At 44.8% G+C, this 18557-nt stretch overlaps 15 non-coding genes across 15 annotated transcripts; all 15 read right to left on the bottom strand.

Annotated features, from left to right (window-relative positions):
• Positions 1 to 275: 275 nt before the first annotated feature.
• trnaf-gaa (transfer RNA phenylalanine (anticodon GAA)) lies at positions 276 to 348 on the bottom strand. Its single transcript has one exon. It is a non-coding gene; the product is annotated as a tRNA-Phe (tRNA).
• A 1233-nt stretch (positions 349 to 1581) lies between these two features.
• On the bottom strand, positions 1582 to 1653 carry trnae-cuc (transfer RNA glutamic acid (anticodon CUC)). Its single transcript has one exon. It is a non-coding gene; the product is annotated as a tRNA-Glu (tRNA).
• Positions 1654 to 2569: 916 nt separating this feature from the next.
• trnaf-gaa (transfer RNA phenylalanine (anticodon GAA)) lies at positions 2570 to 2642 on the bottom strand. Its single transcript has one exon. It is a non-coding gene; the product is annotated as a tRNA-Phe (tRNA).
• A 1232-nt stretch (positions 2643 to 3874) lies between these two features.
• On the bottom strand, positions 3875 to 3946 carry trnae-cuc (transfer RNA glutamic acid (anticodon CUC)). The gene has a single exon. It is a non-coding gene; the product is annotated as a tRNA-Glu (tRNA).
• Positions 3947 to 4862: 916 nt separating this feature from the next.
• On the bottom strand, positions 4863 to 4935 carry trnaf-gaa (transfer RNA phenylalanine (anticodon GAA)). Its single transcript has one exon. It is a non-coding gene; the product is annotated as a tRNA-Phe (tRNA).
• A 1233-nt stretch (positions 4936 to 6168) lies between these two features.
• On the bottom strand, positions 6169 to 6240 carry trnae-cuc (transfer RNA glutamic acid (anticodon CUC)). Its single transcript has one exon. It is a non-coding gene; the product is annotated as a tRNA-Glu (tRNA).
• A 916-nt stretch (positions 6241 to 7156) lies between these two features.
• On the bottom strand, positions 7157 to 7229 carry trnaf-gaa (transfer RNA phenylalanine (anticodon GAA)). The gene has a single exon. It is a non-coding gene; the product is annotated as a tRNA-Phe (tRNA).
• A 1233-nt stretch (positions 7230 to 8462) lies between these two features.
• On the bottom strand, positions 8463 to 8534 carry trnae-cuc (transfer RNA glutamic acid (anticodon CUC)). The gene has a single exon. It is a non-coding gene; the product is annotated as a tRNA-Glu (tRNA).
• A 916-nt stretch (positions 8535 to 9450) lies between these two features.
• trnaf-gaa (transfer RNA phenylalanine (anticodon GAA)) lies at positions 9451 to 9523 on the bottom strand. The gene has a single exon. It is a non-coding gene; the product is annotated as a tRNA-Phe (tRNA).
• A 1233-nt stretch (positions 9524 to 10756) lies between these two features.
• On the bottom strand, positions 10757 to 10828 carry trnae-cuc (transfer RNA glutamic acid (anticodon CUC)). The gene has a single exon. It is a non-coding gene; the product is annotated as a tRNA-Glu (tRNA).
• Positions 10829 to 11744: 916 nt separating this feature from the next.
• trnaf-gaa (transfer RNA phenylalanine (anticodon GAA)) lies at positions 11745 to 11817 on the bottom strand. The gene has a single exon. It is a non-coding gene; the product is annotated as a tRNA-Phe (tRNA).
• Positions 11818 to 13050: 1233 nt separating this feature from the next.
• On the bottom strand, positions 13051 to 13122 carry trnae-cuc (transfer RNA glutamic acid (anticodon CUC)). The gene has a single exon. It is a non-coding gene; the product is annotated as a tRNA-Glu (tRNA).
• Positions 13123 to 14038: 916 nt separating this feature from the next.
• Positions 14039 to 14111, bottom strand: trnaf-gaa (transfer RNA phenylalanine (anticodon GAA)). The gene has a single exon. It is a non-coding gene; the product is annotated as a tRNA-Phe (tRNA).
• Positions 14112 to 15344: 1233 nt separating this feature from the next.
• trnae-cuc (transfer RNA glutamic acid (anticodon CUC)) lies at positions 15345 to 15416 on the bottom strand. The gene has a single exon. It is a non-coding gene; the product is annotated as a tRNA-Glu (tRNA).
• Positions 15417 to 16332: 916 nt separating this feature from the next.
• trnaf-gaa (transfer RNA phenylalanine (anticodon GAA)) lies at positions 16333 to 16405 on the bottom strand. The gene has a single exon. It is a non-coding gene; the product is annotated as a tRNA-Phe (tRNA).
• Positions 16406 to 18557: the final 2152 nt, after the last annotated feature.

Raw genomic sequence — 18557 nt, forward strand, 5'->3', positions numbered from 1 at the left:
CAGCCTGAGATGATTTTGTATCCGGCACACACTGGGTGATAGAGTTACTGCATAAGAATTGAACACATCGCATCGCTTAAACATTGTTCATTCTTCATATACAAAACTGGGCAGAGTATAACTAGAAAGTAACAGAAAAAGAGCGCTGAATCTAAAAAAAGTCATGTCGAAAATTAGTATCACGCAACCGCTGAACAGCCCATCCCTCAAGCACTGTCTCGATATCAAACCAGCTTCTCCCCTGAAAATGAAGGAAACGCAAAATCACCAGATATTGCCGAAACCCGGGATTGAAACAGGGACCTTTAGATCTTCAGTCTAACGCTCTCCCAACTGAGCTATTTCGGCCCGACCGAAAACGAAGCAAAACTTTCTCGCACCTTTTTGAAAGAAAACTTAAACCCCGGTCGGAATAGCCCCGCACACTCAGTCCTCATTTCGGGGCAATGGCTCGCAAACACATCTCGGAGCTCGGGATGTGTTCATGTAATGTATAATGATATTGAAAATCTTTATGCTCATGTTAATTTATCACTGCCCACGATCCAGGCACTCTCTGATTCCGGGATTGTGCACGTTGCTAACTTGAAAATGTGCATTTTTCCGCACTGGCAATGAATTGACTGATAGCCGGGCTGTGATCAGCTCGGTTTGTTAGGGTGATGCCGCGCAAGAAGGTACATGGAAGAATAATGATCATTGTGATTGTTCTCACACTGCACTTAAATGTTGGCAAACCGCACAGTGTCAATCAGCAATTGTAGTTCCATATGTACATTTAATGTTCTGCTGAAGTGTTCATAAAGACACAAAGATTGCACACCAGGCTAGATCTCACAGTGTTGAAGACACAGTGAAATATACTGGAGAGTTTATAACTGATTCAGAACATAACATGTCAGTAAAATTCCCCGTTCTGTTCTCGGCACTGATGGGTTGTGAAAAGGAGACGGGCCGAAGTCCTATTGAGCCGCACTGACCCCGAGCCAATGTGAAATTAAAGCAGGTTCAGTCCTTAGCAGTGATATGATGAAGAGAGATAAGAGTCGCGAATCAAGGAGAGATTTAACGTTAGTGATGGTGAATCTCGGTTTGATGAAAAACTCCATGAATTCTCTGCCGGGAAATTCAGATCTTGCAAATCGCCTGTGAACGGTAAACATTGACACGCAGTGAGCCAATGTGCAATATAGAAGGGGCCCAGTCCAAATGAATGCTCAAGGATAAGTTATCGGTCCCCATGGTCCAGGCATTCCCTGATTCCAGTCTTGCACACTATGCGAAGTTTAAAATGCTGAATATTTCCACAGTGGCAATGCTTTGATTGATGATAAGCTCGAGTGATGTGGCGCAAATAGGTACCAGGAAGACTAAAGAAAGCCATGATTGGCAACATTTACGTTGTCTTTCAGCAATTGTAGTTCCACTTGTTGAGCGAGATCTTGTCATTTAGTGCAGACTTTAAAACAGAAGTGTATGTTGTATCACGACGCGCTGCTGATGATTGGGGCAACAACAGCAAGGTGAGCTGCAAGCTTGTTCAAAAGCAGCATTGCATTTCGAAGCAACGCAAATACAATGTTCCCTGACCGGGAATCGAAACCGGGCCGCGGCGGTGAGAGCGCCGAATCCTAACCACTAGACCACCAGGGAAGCTGCTGCAAACGTCTGTGCCAGCAAACAGACCAACCCAGTCTTTCCTCCTTGCTTTTTCGAAACTTTCATCACATTCGCGCCAGGGAAAACTGTTCACAACAAAAAGCAGTTTTTGTGGAGAACACCAAAGACATGTCCGCGCAATCACAGCGTTAAGTGCGGCTAGGCATCCACTGAAATCCATTTCATTCTCTCCTTTTTCCGGGAATTTTCACTCTCGGTACCGTGTGAACATTTCATTTGGTGTTTTTGTCCTGAACTGAAGCCTTTTGCCCATCAAGGGCGACAGAACCGTTCTGTCTGTCTGTTCTGCTTTTTACCATTGCCGGGAACTGGTCTCCAGTTCATCGGTTATCAGCAAAGCAAGAAACACGTTATGAACAGAAAGTTGTGCTCTGCACACCGTCGGCAAAGAAGCAATGGCTGTTATTCCAAATAAGTCCCATCCCTTGGGATTGCGTGTGGATTTGTTTCGTTATGAAGATTTGATTGTAAATGTTACTAAAAACCGAATAAAAATTATGAAAAATTGCGATGGCCCATACGGGGATCGGGCCCGCGCTCTTGGCTTTATTAATACCACGCCCTAAACGACCGATTTAAACGGCAACAAAATGCCCTAGGACTCCGTGAAAGCCCAGCCTGAGATGATTTTGTATCCGGCACACACTGGGTGATAGAGTTACTGCATAAGAATTGAACACATCGCATCGCTTAAACATTGTTCATTCTTCATATACAAAACTGGGCAGAGTATAACTAGAAAGTAACAGAAAAAGAGCGCTGAATCTAAAAAAAGTCATGTCGAAAATTAGTATCACGCAACCGCTGAACAGCCCATCCCTCAAGCACTGTCTCGATATCAAACCAGCTTCTCCCCTGAAAATGAAGGAAACGCAAAATCACCAGATATTGCCGAAACCCGGGATTGAACCAGGGACCTTTAGATCTTCAGTCTAACGCTCTCCCAACTGAGCTATTTCGGCCCGACAGAAAACGAAGCAAAACTTTCTCGCACCTTTTTGAAAGAAAACTTAAACCCCGGTCGGAATAGCCCCGCACACTCAGTCCTCATTTCGGGGCAATGGCTCGCAAACACATCTCGGAGCTCGGGATGTGTTCATGTAATGTATAATCATATTGAAAATCTTTATGCTCATGTTAATTTATCACTGCCCACGATCCAGGCACTCTCTGATTCCGGGATTGTGCACGTTGCTAACTTGAAAATGTGCATTTTTCCGCACTGGCAATGAATTGACTGATAGCCGGGCTGTGATCAGCTCGGTTTGTTAGGGTGATGCCGCGCAAGAAGGTACATGGAAGAATAATGATCATTGTGATTGTTCTCACACTGCACTTAAATGTTGGCAAACCGTACAGTGTCAATCAGCAATTGTAGTTCCATATGTACGTTTAATGTTCTGCTGAAGTGTTCATAAAGACACAAAGATTGCACACCAGGCTAGATCTCACAGTGTTGAAGACACAGTGAAATATACTGGAGAGTTTATAACTGATTCAGAACATAACATGTCAGTAAAATTCCCCGTTCTGTTCTCGGCACTGATGGGTTGTCAAAAGGAGACGGGCCGAAGTCCTATTGAGCCGCACTGACCCCGAGCCAAGGTGAAATTAAAGCAGGTTCAGTCCTTAGCAGTGATATGATGAAGAGAGATAAGAGTCGCGAATCAAGGAGAGATTTAACGTTAGTGATGGTGAATCTCGGTTTGATGAAAAACTCCATGAATTCTCTGCCGGGAAATTCAGATCTTGCAAATCGCCTGTGAACGGTAAACATTGACACGCAGTGAGCCAATGTGCAATATAGAAGGGGCCCAGGCCAAATGAATGCTCAAGGATAAGTTATCGGTCCCCATGGTCCAGGCATTCCCTGATTCCAGTCTTGCACACTTTGCGAAGTTTAAAATGCTGAATATTTCCACAGTGGCAATGCTTTGATTGATGATAAGCTCGAGTGATGTGGCGCAAATAGGTACCTGGAAGACTAAAGAAAGCCATGATTGGCAACATTTACGTTGTCTTTCAGCAATTGTAGTTCCACTTGTTGAGCGAGATCTTGTCATTTGGTGCAGACTTGAAAACAGAAGTGTATGTTGTATCACGACGCGCTGCTAATGATTGGGCCACAACAGCAAGGTGAGCTGCAAGCTTGTTCAAAAGCAGCATTGCATTTCGAAGCAACGCAAATACAATGTTCCCTGACCGGGAATCGAACCCGGGCCGCGGCGGTGAGAGCGCCGAATCCTAACCACTAGACCACCAGGGAAGCTGCTGCAAACGTCTGTGCCAGCAAACAGACCAACCCAGTCTTTCCTCCTTGCTTTTTCGAAACTTTCATCACATTCGCGCCAGGGAAAATTGTTCACAGCAAAAAGCAGTTTTTGTGGAGAACACCAAAGACATGTCCGCGCAATCACAGCGTTAAGTGCGGCTAGGCATCCACTGAAATCCATTTCATTCTCTCCTTTTTCCGGGAATTTTCACTCTCGGTACCGTGTGAACATTTCATTCGGTGTTTTTGATCTGAACTGAAGCCTTTTGCCCATCAAGGGCGACAGAACCGTTCTGTCTGTCTGTTCTGCTTTTAACCATTGCCGGGAACTGGTCTCCAGTTCATCGGTTATCAGCAAAGCAAGAAACACGTTATGAACAGAAAGTTGTGCTCTGCACACCGTCGGCAAAGAAGCAATGGCTGTTATTCCAAATAAGTCCCATCCCTTGGGATTGCGTGTGGATTTGTTTCGTTATGAAGATTTGATTGTAAATGTTACTAAAAACCGAATAAAAATTATGAAAAATTGCGATGGCCCATACGGGGATCGGGCCCGCGCTCTTGGCTTTATTAATACCACGCCCTAAACGACCGATTTAAACGGCAACAAAATGCCCTAGGACTCCGTGAAAGCCCAGCCTGAGATGATTTTGTATCCGGCACACACTGGGTGATAGAGTTACTGCATAAGAATTGAACACATCGCATCGCTTAAACATTGTTCATTCTTCATATACAAAACTGGGCAGAGTATAACTAGAAAGTAACAGAAAAAGAGCGCTGAATCTAAAAAAAGTCATGTCGAAAATTAGTATCACGCAACCGCTGAACAGTCCATCCCTCAAGCACTGTCTCGATATCAAACCAGCTTCTCCCCTGAAAATGAAGGAAACGCAAAATCACCAGATATTGCCGAAACCCGGGATTGAACCAGGGACCTTTAGATCTTCAGTCTAACGCTCTCCCAACTGAGCTATTTCGGCCCGACAGAAAACGAAGCAAAACTTTCTCGCACCTTTTTGAAAGAAAACTTAAACCCCGGTCGGAATAGCCCCGCACACTCAGTCCTCATTTCGGGGCAATGGCTCGCAAACACATCTCGGAGCTCGGGATGTGTTCATGTAATGTATAATGATATTGAAAATCTTTATGCTCATGTTAATTTATCACTGCCCACGATCCAGGCACTCTCTGATTCCGGGATTGTGCACGTTGCTAACTTGAAAATGTGCATTTTTCTGCACTGGCAATGAATTGACTGATAGCCGGGCTGTGATCAGCTCGGTTTGTTAGGGTGATGCCGCGCAAGAAGGTACATGGAAGAATAATGATCATTGTGATTGTTCTCACACTGCACTTAAATGTTGGCAAACCGTACAGTGTCAATCAGCAATTGTAGTTCCATATGTACGTTTAATGTTCTGCTGAAGTGTTCATAAAGACACAAAGATTGCACACCAGGCTAGATCTCACAGTGTTGAAGACACAGTGAAATATACTGGAGAGTTTATAACTGATTCAGAACATAACATGTCAGTAAAATTCCCCGTTCTGTTCTCGGCACTGATGGGTTGTCAAAAGGAGACGGGCCGAAGTCCTATTGAGCCGCACTGACCCCGAGCCAAGGTGAAATTAAAGCAGGTTCAGTCCTTAGCAGTGATATGATGAAGAGAGATAAGAGTCGCGAATCAAGGAGAGATTTAACGTTAGTGATGGTGAATCTCGGTTTGATGAAAAACTCCATGAATTCTCTGCCGGGAAATTCAGATCTTGCAAATCGCCTGTGAACGGTAAACATTGACACGCAGTGAGCCAATGTGCAATATAGAAGGGGCCCAGGCCAAATGAATGCTCAAGGATAAGTTATCGGTCCCCATGGTCCAGGCATTCCCTGATTCCAGTCTTGCACACTTTGCGAAGTTTAAAATGCTGAATATTTCCACAGTGGCAATGCTTTGATTGATGATAAGCTCGAGTGATGTGGCGCAAATAGGTACCTGGAAGACTAAAGAAAGCCATGATTGGCAACATTTACGTTGTCTTTCAGCAATTGTAGTTCCACTTGTTGAGCGAGATCTTGTCATTTGGTGCAGACTTGAAAACAGAAGTGTATGTTGTATCACGACGCGCTGCTGATGATTGGGGCAACAACAGCAAGGTGAGCTGCAAGCTTGTTCAAAAGCAGCATTGCATTTCGAAGCAACGCAAATACAATGTTCCCTGACCGGGAATCGAACCCGGGCCGCGGCGGTGAGAGCGCCGAATCCTAACCACTAGACCACCAGGGAAGCTGCTGCAAACGTCTGTGCCAGCAAACAGACCAACCCAGTCTTTCCTCCTTGCTTTTTCGAAATTTTCATCACATTCGCGCCAGGGAAAACTGTTCGCAGCAAAAAGCAGTTTTTGTGGAGAACACCAAAGACATTTCCGCGCAATCACAGCGTTAAGTGCGGCTAGGCATCCACTGAAATCCATTTCATTCTCTCCTTTTTCCGGGAATTTTCACTCTCGGTACCGTGTGAACATTTCATTTGGTGTTTTTGTCCTGAACTGAAGCCTTTTGCCCATCAAGGGCGACAGAACCGTTCTGTCTGTCTGTTCTGCTTTTTACCATTGCCGGGAACTGGTCTCCAGTTCATCGGTTATCAGCAAAGCAAGAAACACGTTATGAACAGAAAGTTGTGCTCTGCACACCGTCGGCAAAGAAGCAATGGCTGTTATTCCAAATAAGTCCCATCCCTTGGGATTGCGTGTGGATTTGTTTCGTGATGAAGATTTGATTGTAAATGTTACTAAAAACCGAATAAAAATTATGAAAAATTGCGATGGCCCATACGGGGATCGGGCCCGCGCTCTTGGCTTTATTAATACCACGCCCTAAACGACCGATTTAAACGGCAACAAAATGCCCTAGGACTCCGTGAAAGCCCAGCCTGAGATGATTTTGTATCCGGCACACACTGGGTGATAGAGTTACTGCATAAGAATTGAACACATCGCATCGCTTAAACATTGTTCATTCTTCATATACAAAACTGGGCAGAGTATAACTAGAAAGTAACAGAAAAAGAGCGCTGAATCTAAAAAAAGTCATGTCGAAAATTAGTATCACGCAACCGCTGAACAGCCCATCCCTCAAGCACTGTCTCGATATCAAACCAGCTTCTCCCCTGAAAATGAAGGAAACGCAAAATCACCAGATATTGCCGAAACCCGGGATTGAACCAGGGACCTTTAGATCTTCAGTCTAACGCTCTCCCAACTGAGCTATTTCGGCCCGACCGAAAACGAAGCAAAACTTTCTCGCACCTTTTTGAAAGAAAACTTAAACCCCGGTCGGAATAGCCCCGCACACTCAGTCCTCATTTCGGGGCAATGGCTCGCAAACACATCTCGGAGCTCGGGATGTGTTCATGTAATGTATAATGATATTGAAAATCTTTATGCTCATGTTAATTTATCACTGCCCACGATCCAGGCACTCTCTGATTCCGGGATTGTGCACGTTGCTAACTTGAAAATGTGCATTTTTCCGCACTGGCAATGAATTGACTGATAGCCGGGCTGTGATCAGCTCGGTTTGTTAGGGTGATGCCGCGCAAGAAGGTACATGGAAGAATAATGATCATTGTGATTGTTCTCACACTGCACTTAAATGTTGGCAAACCGTACAGTGTCAATCAGCAATTGTAGTTCCAGATGTACATTTAATGTTCTGCTGAAGTGTTCATAAAGACACAAAGATTGCACACCAGGCTAGATCTCACAGTGTTGAAGACACAGTGAAATATACTGGAGAGTTTATAACTGATTCAGAACATAACATGTCAGTAAAATTCCCCGTTCTGTTCTCGGCACTGATGGGTTGTGAAAAGGAGACGGGCCGAAGTCCTATTGAGCCGCACTGACCCCGAGCCAATGTGAAATTAAAGCAGGTTCAGTCCTTAGCAGTGATATGATGAAGAGAGATAAGAGTCGCGAATCAAGGAGAGATTTAACGTTAGTGATGGTGAATCTCGGTTTGATGAAAAACTCCATGAATTCTCTGCCGGGAAATTCAGATCTTGCAAATCGCCTGTGAACGGTAAACATTGACACGCAGTGAGCCAATGTGCAATATAGAAGGGGCCCAGTCCAAATGAAGGCTCAAGGATAAGTTATCGGTCCCCATGGTCCAGGCATTCCCTGATTCCAGTCTTGCACACTTTGCGAAGTTTAAAATGCTGAATATTTCCACAGTGGCAATGCTTTGATTGATGATAAGCTCGAGTGATGTGGCGCAAATAGGTACCTGGAAGACTAAAGAAAGCCATGATTGGCAACATTTATGTTGTCTTTCAGCAATTGTAGTTCCACTTGTTGAGCGAGATCTTGTCATTTGGTGCAGACTTGAAAACAGAAGTGTATGTTGTATCACGACGCGCTGCTGATGATTGGGGCAACAACAGCAAGGTGAGCTGCAAGCTTGTTCAAAAGCAGCATTGCATTTCGAAGCAACGCAAATACAATGTTCCCTGACCGGGAATCAAACCCGGGCCGCGGCGGTGAGAGCGCCGAATCCTAACCACTAGACCACCAGGGAAGCTGCTGCAAACGTCTGTGCCAGCAAACAGACCAACCCAGTCTTTCCTCCTTGCTTTTTCGAAATTTTCATCACATTCGCGCCAGGGAAAACTGTTCACAGCAAAAAGCAGTTTTTGTGGAGAACACCAAAGACATGTCCGCGCAATCACAGCGTTAAGTGCGGCTAGGCATCCACTGAAATCCATTTCATTCTCTCCTTTTTCCGGGAATTTTCACTCTCGGTACCGTGTGAACATTTCATTTGGTGTTTTTGTCCTGAACTGAAGCCTTTTGCCCATCAAGGGCGACAGAACCGTTCTGTCTGTCTGTTCTGCTTTTTACCATTGCCGGGAACTGGTCTCCAGTTCATCGGTTATCAGCAAAGCAAGAAACACGTTATGAACAGAAAGTTGTGCTCTGCACACCGTCGGCAAAGAAGCAATGGCTGTTATTCCAAATAAGTCCCATCCCTTGGGATTGCGTGTGGATTTGTTTCGTTATGAAGATTTGATTGTAAATGTTACTAAAAACCGAATAAAAATTATGAAAAATTGCGATGGCCCATACGGGGATCGGGCCCGCGCTCTTGGCTTTATTAATACCACGCCCTAAACGACCGATTTAAACGGCAACAAAATGCCCTAGGACTCCGTGAAAGCCCAGCCTGAGATGATTTTGTATCCGGCACACACTGGGTGATAGAGTTACTGCATAAGAATTGAACACATCGCATCGCTTAAACATTGTTCATTCTTCATATACAAAACTGGGCAGAGTATAACTAGAAAGTAACAGAAAAAGAGCGCTGAATCTAAAAAAAGTCATGTCGAAAATTAGTATCACGCAACCGCTGAACAGCCCATCCCTCAAGCACTGTCTCGATATCAAACCAGCTTCTCCCCTGAAAATGAAGGAAACGCAAAATCACCAGATATTGCCGAAACCCGGGATTGAACCAGGGATCTTTAGATCTTCAGTCTAACGCTCTCCCAACTGAGCTATTTCGGCCCGACAGAAAACGAAGCAAAACTTTCTCGCACCTTTTTGAAAGAAAACTTAAACCCCGGTCGGAATAGCCCCGCACACTCAGTCCTCATTTCGGGGCAATGGCTCGCAAACACATCTCGGAGCTCGGGATGTGTTCATGTAATGTATAATGATATTGAAAATCTTTATGCTCATGTTAATTTATCACTGCCCACGATCCAGGCACTCTCTGATTCCGGGATTGTGCACGTTGCTAACTTGAAAATGTGCATTTTTCCGCACTGGCAATGAATTGACTGATAGCCGGGCTGTGATCAGCTCGGTTTGTTAGGGTGATGCCGCGCAAGAAGGTACATGGAAGAATAATGATCATTGTGATTGTTCTCACACTGCACTTAAATGTTGGCAAACCGTACAGTGTCAATCAGCAATTGTAGTTCCATATGTACGTTTAATGTTCTGCTGAAGTGTTCATAAAGACACAAAGATTGCACACCAGGCTAGATCTCACAGTGTTGAAGACACAGTGAAATATACTGGAGAGTTTATAACTGATTCAGAACATAACATGTCAGTAAAATTCCCCGTTCTGTTCTCGGCACTGATGGGTTGTCAAAAGGAGACGGGCCGAAGTCCTATTGAACCGCACTGACCCCGAGCCAAGGTGAAATTAAAGCAGGTTCAGTCCTTAGCAGTGATATGATGAAGAGAGATAAGAGTCGCGAATCAAGGAGAGATTTAACGTTAGTGATGGTGAATCTCGGTTTGATGAAAAACTCCATGAATTCTCTGCCGGGAAATTCAGATCTTGCAAATCGCCTGTGAACGGTAAACATTGACACGCAGTGAGCCAATGTGCAATATAGAAGGGGCCCAGGCCAAATGAATGCTCAAGGATAAGTTATCGGTCCCCATGGTCCAGGCATTCCCTGATTCCAGTCTTGCACACTTTGCGAAGTTTAAAATGCTGAATATTTCCACAGTGGCAATGCTTTGATTGATGATAAGCTCGAGTGATGTGGCGCAAATAGGTACCTGGAAGACTAAAGAAAGCCATGATTGGCAACATTTACGTTGTCTTTCAGCAATTGTAGTTCCACTTGTTGAGCGAGATCTTGTCATTTGGTGCAGACTTGAAAACAGAAGTGTATGTTGTATCACGACGCGCTGCTGATGATTGGGGCAACAACAGCAAGGTGAGCTGCAAGCTTGTTCAAAAGCAGCATTGCATTTCGAAGCAACGCAAATACAATGTTCCCTGACCGGGAATCGAACCCGTGCCGCGGCGGTGAGGGCGCCGAATCCTAACCACTAGACCACCAGGGAAGCTGCTGCAAACGTCTGTGCCAGCAAACAGACCAACCCAGTCTTTCCTCCTTGCTTTTTCGAAACTTTCATCACATTCGCGCCAGGGAAAACTGTTCACAGCAAAAAGCAGTTTTTGTGGAGAACACCAAAGACATGTCCGCGCAATCACAGCGTTAAGTGCGGCTAGGCATCCACTGAAATCCATTTCATTCTCTCCTTTTTCCGGGAATTTTCACTCTCGGTACCGTGTGAACATTTCATTTGGTGTTTTTGATCTGAACGGAAGCCTTTTGCCCATCAAGGGCGACAGAACCGTTCTGTCTGTCTGTTCTGCTTTTAACCATTGCCGGGAACTGGTCTCCATTTCATCGGTTATCAGCAAAGCAAGAAACACGTTATGAACAGAAAGTTGTGCTCTGCACACCGTCGGCAAAGAAGCAATGGCTGTTATTCCAAATAAGTCCCATCCCTTGGGATTGCGTGTGGATTTGTTTCGTTATGAAGATTTGATTGTAAATGTTACTAAAAACCGAATAAAAATTATGAAAAATTGCGATGGCCCATACGGGGATCGGGCCAGCGCTCTTGGCTTTATTAATACCACGCCCTAAACGACCGATTTAAACGGCAACAAAATGCCCTAGGACTCCGTGAAAGCCCAGCCTGAGATGATTTTGTATCCGGCACACACTGGGTGATAGAGTTACTGCATAAGAATTGAACACATCGCATCGCTTAAACATTGTTCATTCTTCATATACAAAACTGGGCAGAGTATAACTAGAAAGTAACAGAAAAAGAGCGCTGAATCTAAAAAAAGTCATGTCGAAAATTAGTATCACGCAACCGCTGAACAGCCCATCCCTCAAGCACTGTCTCGATATCAAACCAGCTTCTCCCCTGAAAATGAAGGAAACGCAAAATCACCAGATATTGCCGAAACCCGGGATTGAACCAGGGACCTTTAGATCTTCAGTCTAACGCTCTCCCAACTGAGCTATTTCGGCCCGACAGAAAACGAAGCAAAACTTTCTCGCACCTTTTTGAAAGAAAACTTAAACCCCGGTCGGAATAGCCCCGCACACTCAGTCCTCATTTCGGGGCAATGGCTCGCAAACACATCTCGGAGCTCGGGATGTGTTCATGTAATGTATAATGATATTGAAAATCTTTATGCTCATGTTAATTTATCACTGCCCACGATCCAGGCACTCTCTGATTCCGGGATTGTGCACGTTGCTAACTTGAAAATGTGCATTTTTCCGCACTGGCAATGAATTGACTGATAGCCGGGCTGTGATCAGCTCGGTTTGTTAGGGTGATGCCGCGCAAGAAGGTACATGGAAGAATAATGATCATTGTGATTGTTCTCACACTGCACTTAAATGTTGGCAAACCGTACAGTGTCAATCAGCAATTGTAGTTCCATATGTACGTTTAATGTTCTGCTGAAGTGTTCATAAAGACACAAAGATTGCACACCAGGCTAGATCTCACAGTGTTGAAGACACAGTGAAATATACTGGAGAGTTTATAACTGATTCAGAACATAACATGTCAGTAAAATTCCCCGTAGTGTTCTCGGCACTGATGGGTTTTCAAAAGGAGACGGGCCGAAGTCCTATTGAGCCGCACTGACCCCGAGCCAAGGTGAAATTAAAGCAGGTTCAGTCCTTAGCAGTGATATGATGAAGAGAGATAAGAGTCGCGAATCAAGGAGAGATTTAACGTTAGTGATGGTGAATCTCGGTTTGATGAAAAACTCCATGAATTCTCTGCCGGGAAATTCAGATCTTGCAAATCGCCTGTGAACGGTAAACATTGACACGCAGTGAGCCAATGTGCAATATAGAAGGGGCCCAGGCCAAATGAATGCTCAAGGATAAGTTATCGGTCCCCATGGTCCAGGCATTCCCTGATTCCAGTCTTGCACACTTTGCGAAGTTTAAAATGCTGAATATTTCCACAGTGGCAATGCTTTGATTGATGATAAGCTCGAGTGATGTGGCGCAAATAGGTACCTGGAAGACTAAAGAAAGCCATGATTGGCAACATTTACGTTGTCTTTCAGCAATTGTAGTTCCACTTGTTGAGCGAGATCTTGTCATTTGGTGCAGACTTGAAAACAGAAGTGTATGTTGTATCACGACGCGCTGCTGATGATTGGGGCAACAACAGCAAGGTGAGCTGCAAGCTTGTTCAAAAGCAGCATTGCATTTCGAAGCAACGCAAATACAATGTTCCCTGACCGGGAATCGAACCCGGGCCGCGGCGGTGAGAGCGCCGAATCCTAACCACTAGACCACCAGGGAAGCTGCTGCAAACGTCTGTGCCAGCAAACAGACCAACCCAGTCTTTCCTCCTTGCTTTTTCGAAATTTTCATCACATTCGCGCCAGGGAAAACTGTTCGCAGCAAAAAGCAGTTTTTGTGGAGAACACCAAAGACATTTCCGCGCAATCACAGCGTTAAGTGCGGCTAGGCATCCACTGAAATCCATTTCATTCTCTCCTTTTTCCGGGAATTTTCACTCTCGGTACCGTGTGAACATTTCATTTGGTGTTTTTGTCCTGAACTGAAGCCTTTTGCCCATCAAGGGCGACAGAACCGTTCTGTCTGTCTGTTCTGCTTTTTACCATTGCCGGGAACTGGTCTCCAGTTCATCGGTTATCAGCAAAGCAAGAAACACGTTATGAACAGAAAGTTGTGCTCTGCACACCGTCGGCAAAGAAGCAATGGCTGTTATTCCAAATAAGTCCCATCCCTTGGGATTGCGTGTGGATTTGTTTCGTTATGAAGATTTGATTGTAAATGTTACTAAAAACCGAATAAAAATTATGAAAAATTGCGATGGCCCATACGGGGATCGGGCCCGCGTTCTTGGCTTTATTAATACCACGCCCTAAACGACCGATTTAAACGGCAACAAAATGCCCTAGGACTCCGTGAAAGCCCAGCCTGAGATGATTTTGTATCCGGCACACACTGGGTGATAGAGTTACTGCATAAGAATTGAACACATCGCATCGCTTAAACATTGTTCATTCTTCATATACAAAACTGGGCAGAGTATAACTAGAAAGTAACAGAAAAAGAGCGCTGAATCTAAAAAAAGTCATGTCGAAAATTAGTATCACGCAACCGCTGAACAGCCCATCCCTCAAGCACTGTCTCGATATCAAACCAGCTTCTCCCCTGAAAATGAAGGAAACGCAAAATCACCAGATATTGCCGAAACCCGGGATTGAACCAGGGACCTTCAGATCTTCAGTCTAACGCTCTCCCAACTGAGCTATTTCGGCCCGACAGAAAACGAAGCAAAACTTTCTCGCACCTTTTTGAAAGAAAACTTAAACCCCGGTCGGAATAGCCCCGCACACTCAGTCCTCATTTCGGGGCAATGGCTCGCAAACACATCTCGGAGCTCGGGATGTGTTCATGTAATGTATAATGATATTGAAAATCTTTATGCTCATGTTAATTTATCACTGCCCACGATCCAGGCACTCTCTGATTCCGGGATTGTGCACGTTGCTAACTTGAAAATGTGCATTTTTCCGCACTGGCAATGAATTGACTGATAGCCGGGCTGTGATCAGCTCGGTTTGTTAGGGTGATGCCGCGCAAGAAGGTACATGGAAGAATAATGATCATTGTGATTGTTCTCACACTGCACTTAAATGTTGGCAAACCGTACAGTGTCAATCAGCAATTGTAGTTCCATATGTACATTTAATGTTCTGCTGAAGTGTTCATAAAGACACAAAGATTGCACACCAGGCTAGATCTCACAGTGTTGAAGACACAGTGAAATATACTGGAGAGTTTATAACTGATTCAGAACATAACATGTCAGTAAAATTCCCCGTTCTGTTCTCGGCACTGATGGGTTGTCAAAAGGAGACGGGCCGAAGTCCTATTGAACCGCACTGACCCCGAGCCAAGGTGAAATTAAAGCAGGTTCAGTCCTTAGCAGTGATATGATGAAGAGAGATAAGAGTCGCGAATCAAGGAGAGATTTAACGTTAGTGATGGTGAATCTCGGTTTGATGAAAAACTCCATGAATTCTCTGCCGGGAAATTCAGATCTTGCAAATCGCCTGTGAACGGTAAACATTGACACGCAGTGAGCCAATGTGCAATATAGAAGGGGCCCAGGCCAAATGAATGCTCAAGGATAAGTTATCGGTCCCCATGGTCCAGGCATTCCCTGATTCCAGTCTTGCACACTTTGCGAAGTTTAAAATGCTGAATATTTCCACAGTGGCAATGCTTTGATTGATGATAAGCTCGAGTGATGTGGCGCAAATAGGTACCTGGAAGACTAAAGAAAGCCATGATTGGCAACATTTACGTTGTCTTTCAGCAATTGTAGTTCCACTTGTTGAGCGAGATCTTGTCATTTGGTGCAGACTTGAAAACAGAAGTGTATGTTGTATCACGACGCGCTGCTGATGATTGGGGCAACAACAGCAAGGTGAGCTGCAAGCTTGTTCAAAAGCAGCATTGCATTTCGAAGCAACGCAAATACAATGTTCCCTGACCGGGAATCGAACCCGTGCCGCGGCGGTGAGGGCGCCGAATCCTAACCACTAGACCACCAGGGAAGCTGCTGCAAACGTCTGTGCCAGCAAACAGACCAACCCAGTCTTTCCTCCTTGCTTTTTCGAAACTTTCATCACATTCGCGCCAGGGAAAACTGTTCACAGCAAAAAGCAGTTTTTGTGGAGAACACCAAAGACATGTCCGCGCAATCACAGCGTTAAGTGCGGCTAGGCATCCACTGAAATCCATTTCATTCTCTCCTTTTTCCGGGAATTTTCACTCTCGGTACCGTGTGAACACTTCATTTGGTGTTTTTGATCTGAACGGAAGCCTTTTGCCCATCAAGGGCGACAGAACCGTTCTGTCTGTCTGTTCTGCTTTTAACCATTGCCGGGAACTGGTCTCCATTTCATCGGTTATCAGCAAAGCAAGAAACACGTTATGAACAGAAAGTTGTGCTCTGCACACCGTCGGCAAAGAAGCAATGGCTGTTATTCCAAATAAGTCCCATCCCTTGGGATTGCGTGTGGATTTGTTTCGTTATGAAGATTTGATTGTAAATGTTACTAAAAACCGAATAAAAATTATGAAAAATTGCGATGGCCCATACGGGGATCGGGCCAGCGCTCTTGGCTTTATTAATACCACGCCCTAAACGACCGATTTAAACGGCAACAAAATGCCCTAGGACTCCGTGAAAGCCCAGCCTGAGATGATTTTGTATCCGGCACACACTGGGTGATAGAGTTACTGCATAAGAATTGAACACATCGCATCGCTTAAACATTGTTCATTCTTCATATACAAAACTGGGCAGAGTATAACTAGAAAGTAACAGAAAAAGAGCGCTGAATCTAAAAAAAGTCATGTCGAAAATTAGTATCACGCAACCGCTGAACAGCCCATCCCTCAAGCACTGTCTCGATATCAAACCAGCTTCTCCCCTGAAAATGAAGGAAACGCAAAATCACCAGATATTGCCGAAACCCGGGATTGAACCAGGGACCTTTAGATCTTCAGTCTAACGCTCTCCCAACTGAGCTATTTCGGCCCGACAGAAAACGAAGCAAAACTTTCTCGCACCTTTTTGAAAGAAAACTTAAACCCCGGTCGGAATAGCCCCGCACACTCAGTCCTCATTTCGGGGCAATGGCTCGCAAACACATCTCGGAGCTCGGGATGTGTTCATGTAATGTATAATGATATTGAAAATCTTTATGCTCATGTTAATTTATCACTGCCCACGATCCAGGCACTCTCTGATTCCGGGATTGTGCACGTTGCTAACTTGAAAATGTGCATTTTTCCGCACTGGCAATGAATTGACTGATAGCCGGGCTGTGATCAGCTCGGTTTGTTAGGGTGATGCCGCGCAAGAAGGTACATGGAAGAATAATGATCATTGTGATTGTTCTCACACTGCACTTAAATGTTGGCAAACCGTACAGTGTCAATCAGCAATTGTAGTTCCATATGTACGTTTAATGTTCTGCTGAAGTGTTCATAAAGACACAAAGATTGCACACCAGGCTAGATCTCACAGTGTTGAAGACACAGTGAAATATACTGGAGAGTTTATAACTGATTCAGAACATAACATGTCAGTAAAATTCCCCGTTCTGTTCTCGGCACTGATGGGTTGTGAAAAGGAGACGGGCCGAAGTCCTATTGAGCCGCACTGACCCCGAGCCAAGGTGAAATTAAAGCAGGTTCAGTACTTAGCAGTGATATGATGAAGAGAGATAAGAGTCGCGAATCAAGGAGAGATTTAACGTTAGTGATGGTGAATCTCGGTTTGATGAAAAACTCCATGAATTCTCTGCCGGGAAATTCAGATCTTGCAAATCGCCTGTGAACGCGAAACATTGACACGCAGTGAGCCAATGTGCAATATAGAAGGGGCCCAGTCCAAATGAATGCTCAAGGATACGTTATCGGTCCCCATGGTCCAGGCATTCCCTGATTCCAGTCTTGCACACTTTGCGAAGTTTAAAATGCTGAATATTTCCACAGTGGCAATGCTTTGATTGATGATAAGCTCGAGTGATGTGGCGCAAATAGGTACCTGGAAGACTAAAGAAAGCCATGATTGGCAAAATTTACGTTGTCTTTCAGCAATTGTAGTTCCACTTGTTGAGCGAGATCTTGTCATTTAGTGCAGACTTTAAAACAGAAGTGTCTGTTGTATCACGACGCGCTGCTGATGATTGGGGCAACAACAGCAAGGTGAGCTGCAAGCTTGTTCAGGAGCAGCATTGCATTTCGAAGCAACGCAAATACAATGTTCCCTGAACGAGAATCGAACCCGGGCCGCGGCGGTGAGAGCGCCGAATCCTAACCACTAGACCACCAGGAAAGCTGCAGCAAACGTCTGTGCCAGCAAACAGACCAACCCAGTCTTTCCTCCTTGCTTTTTCGAAATTTACATCACATTCGCGCCAGGGAAAACTGTTCGCAGCAAAAAGCAGTTTTTGTGGAGAACACCAAAGACATGTCCGCGCAATCACAGCGTTAAGTGCGGCTAGGCATCCACTGAAATCCATTTCATTCTCTCCTTTTTCCGGGAATTTTCACTCTCGGTACCGTGTGAACATTTCATTTGGTGTTTTTGTCCTTAACTGAAGCCTTTTGCCCATCAAGGGCGACAGAACCATTCTGTCTGTCTGTTCTGCTTTTAACCATTGCCGGGAACTGGTCTCCAGTTCATCGGTTATCAGCAAAGCAAGAAACACGTTATGAACAGAAAGTTGTGCTCTGCACACCGTCGGCAAAGAAGCAATGGCTGTTATTCCAAATAATTCCCATCCCTTGGGATTGCGTGTGGATTTGTTTCGTTATGAAGATTTGATTGTAAATGTTACTAAAAACCGAATAAAAATTATGAAAAATTGCGATGGCCCATACGGGGATCGGCCCCGCGCTCTTGGCTTTATTAATACCACGCCCTAAACGACCGATTGAAACGGCAACAAAATGCCCCAGGGCTGCGTGAAAGCCCAGCCTGAGATGATTTTGTATCCGGCACACACTGGGTGATAGAGTTACTTCATAAGAATTGAACACATCGCATCGCTTAAACATTGTTCACTCTTCATATACAAAACTGGGCAGAGTATAAATAGAAAGTAACAGAAAAAGAGCGCTGAATCTAAAAAAATGTCATGTCCAAAATTAGTATCACGCCACCGCTGAACAGCCCATCC

The sequence above is a fragment of the Pristiophorus japonicus genome, chromosome 28 (assembly GCF_044704955.1).
Source record: "Pristiophorus japonicus isolate sPriJap1 chromosome 28, sPriJap1.hap1, whole genome shotgun sequence".
NCBI lineage: Eukaryota > Metazoa > Chordata > Chondrichthyes > Pristiophoridae > Pristiophorus > Pristiophorus japonicus.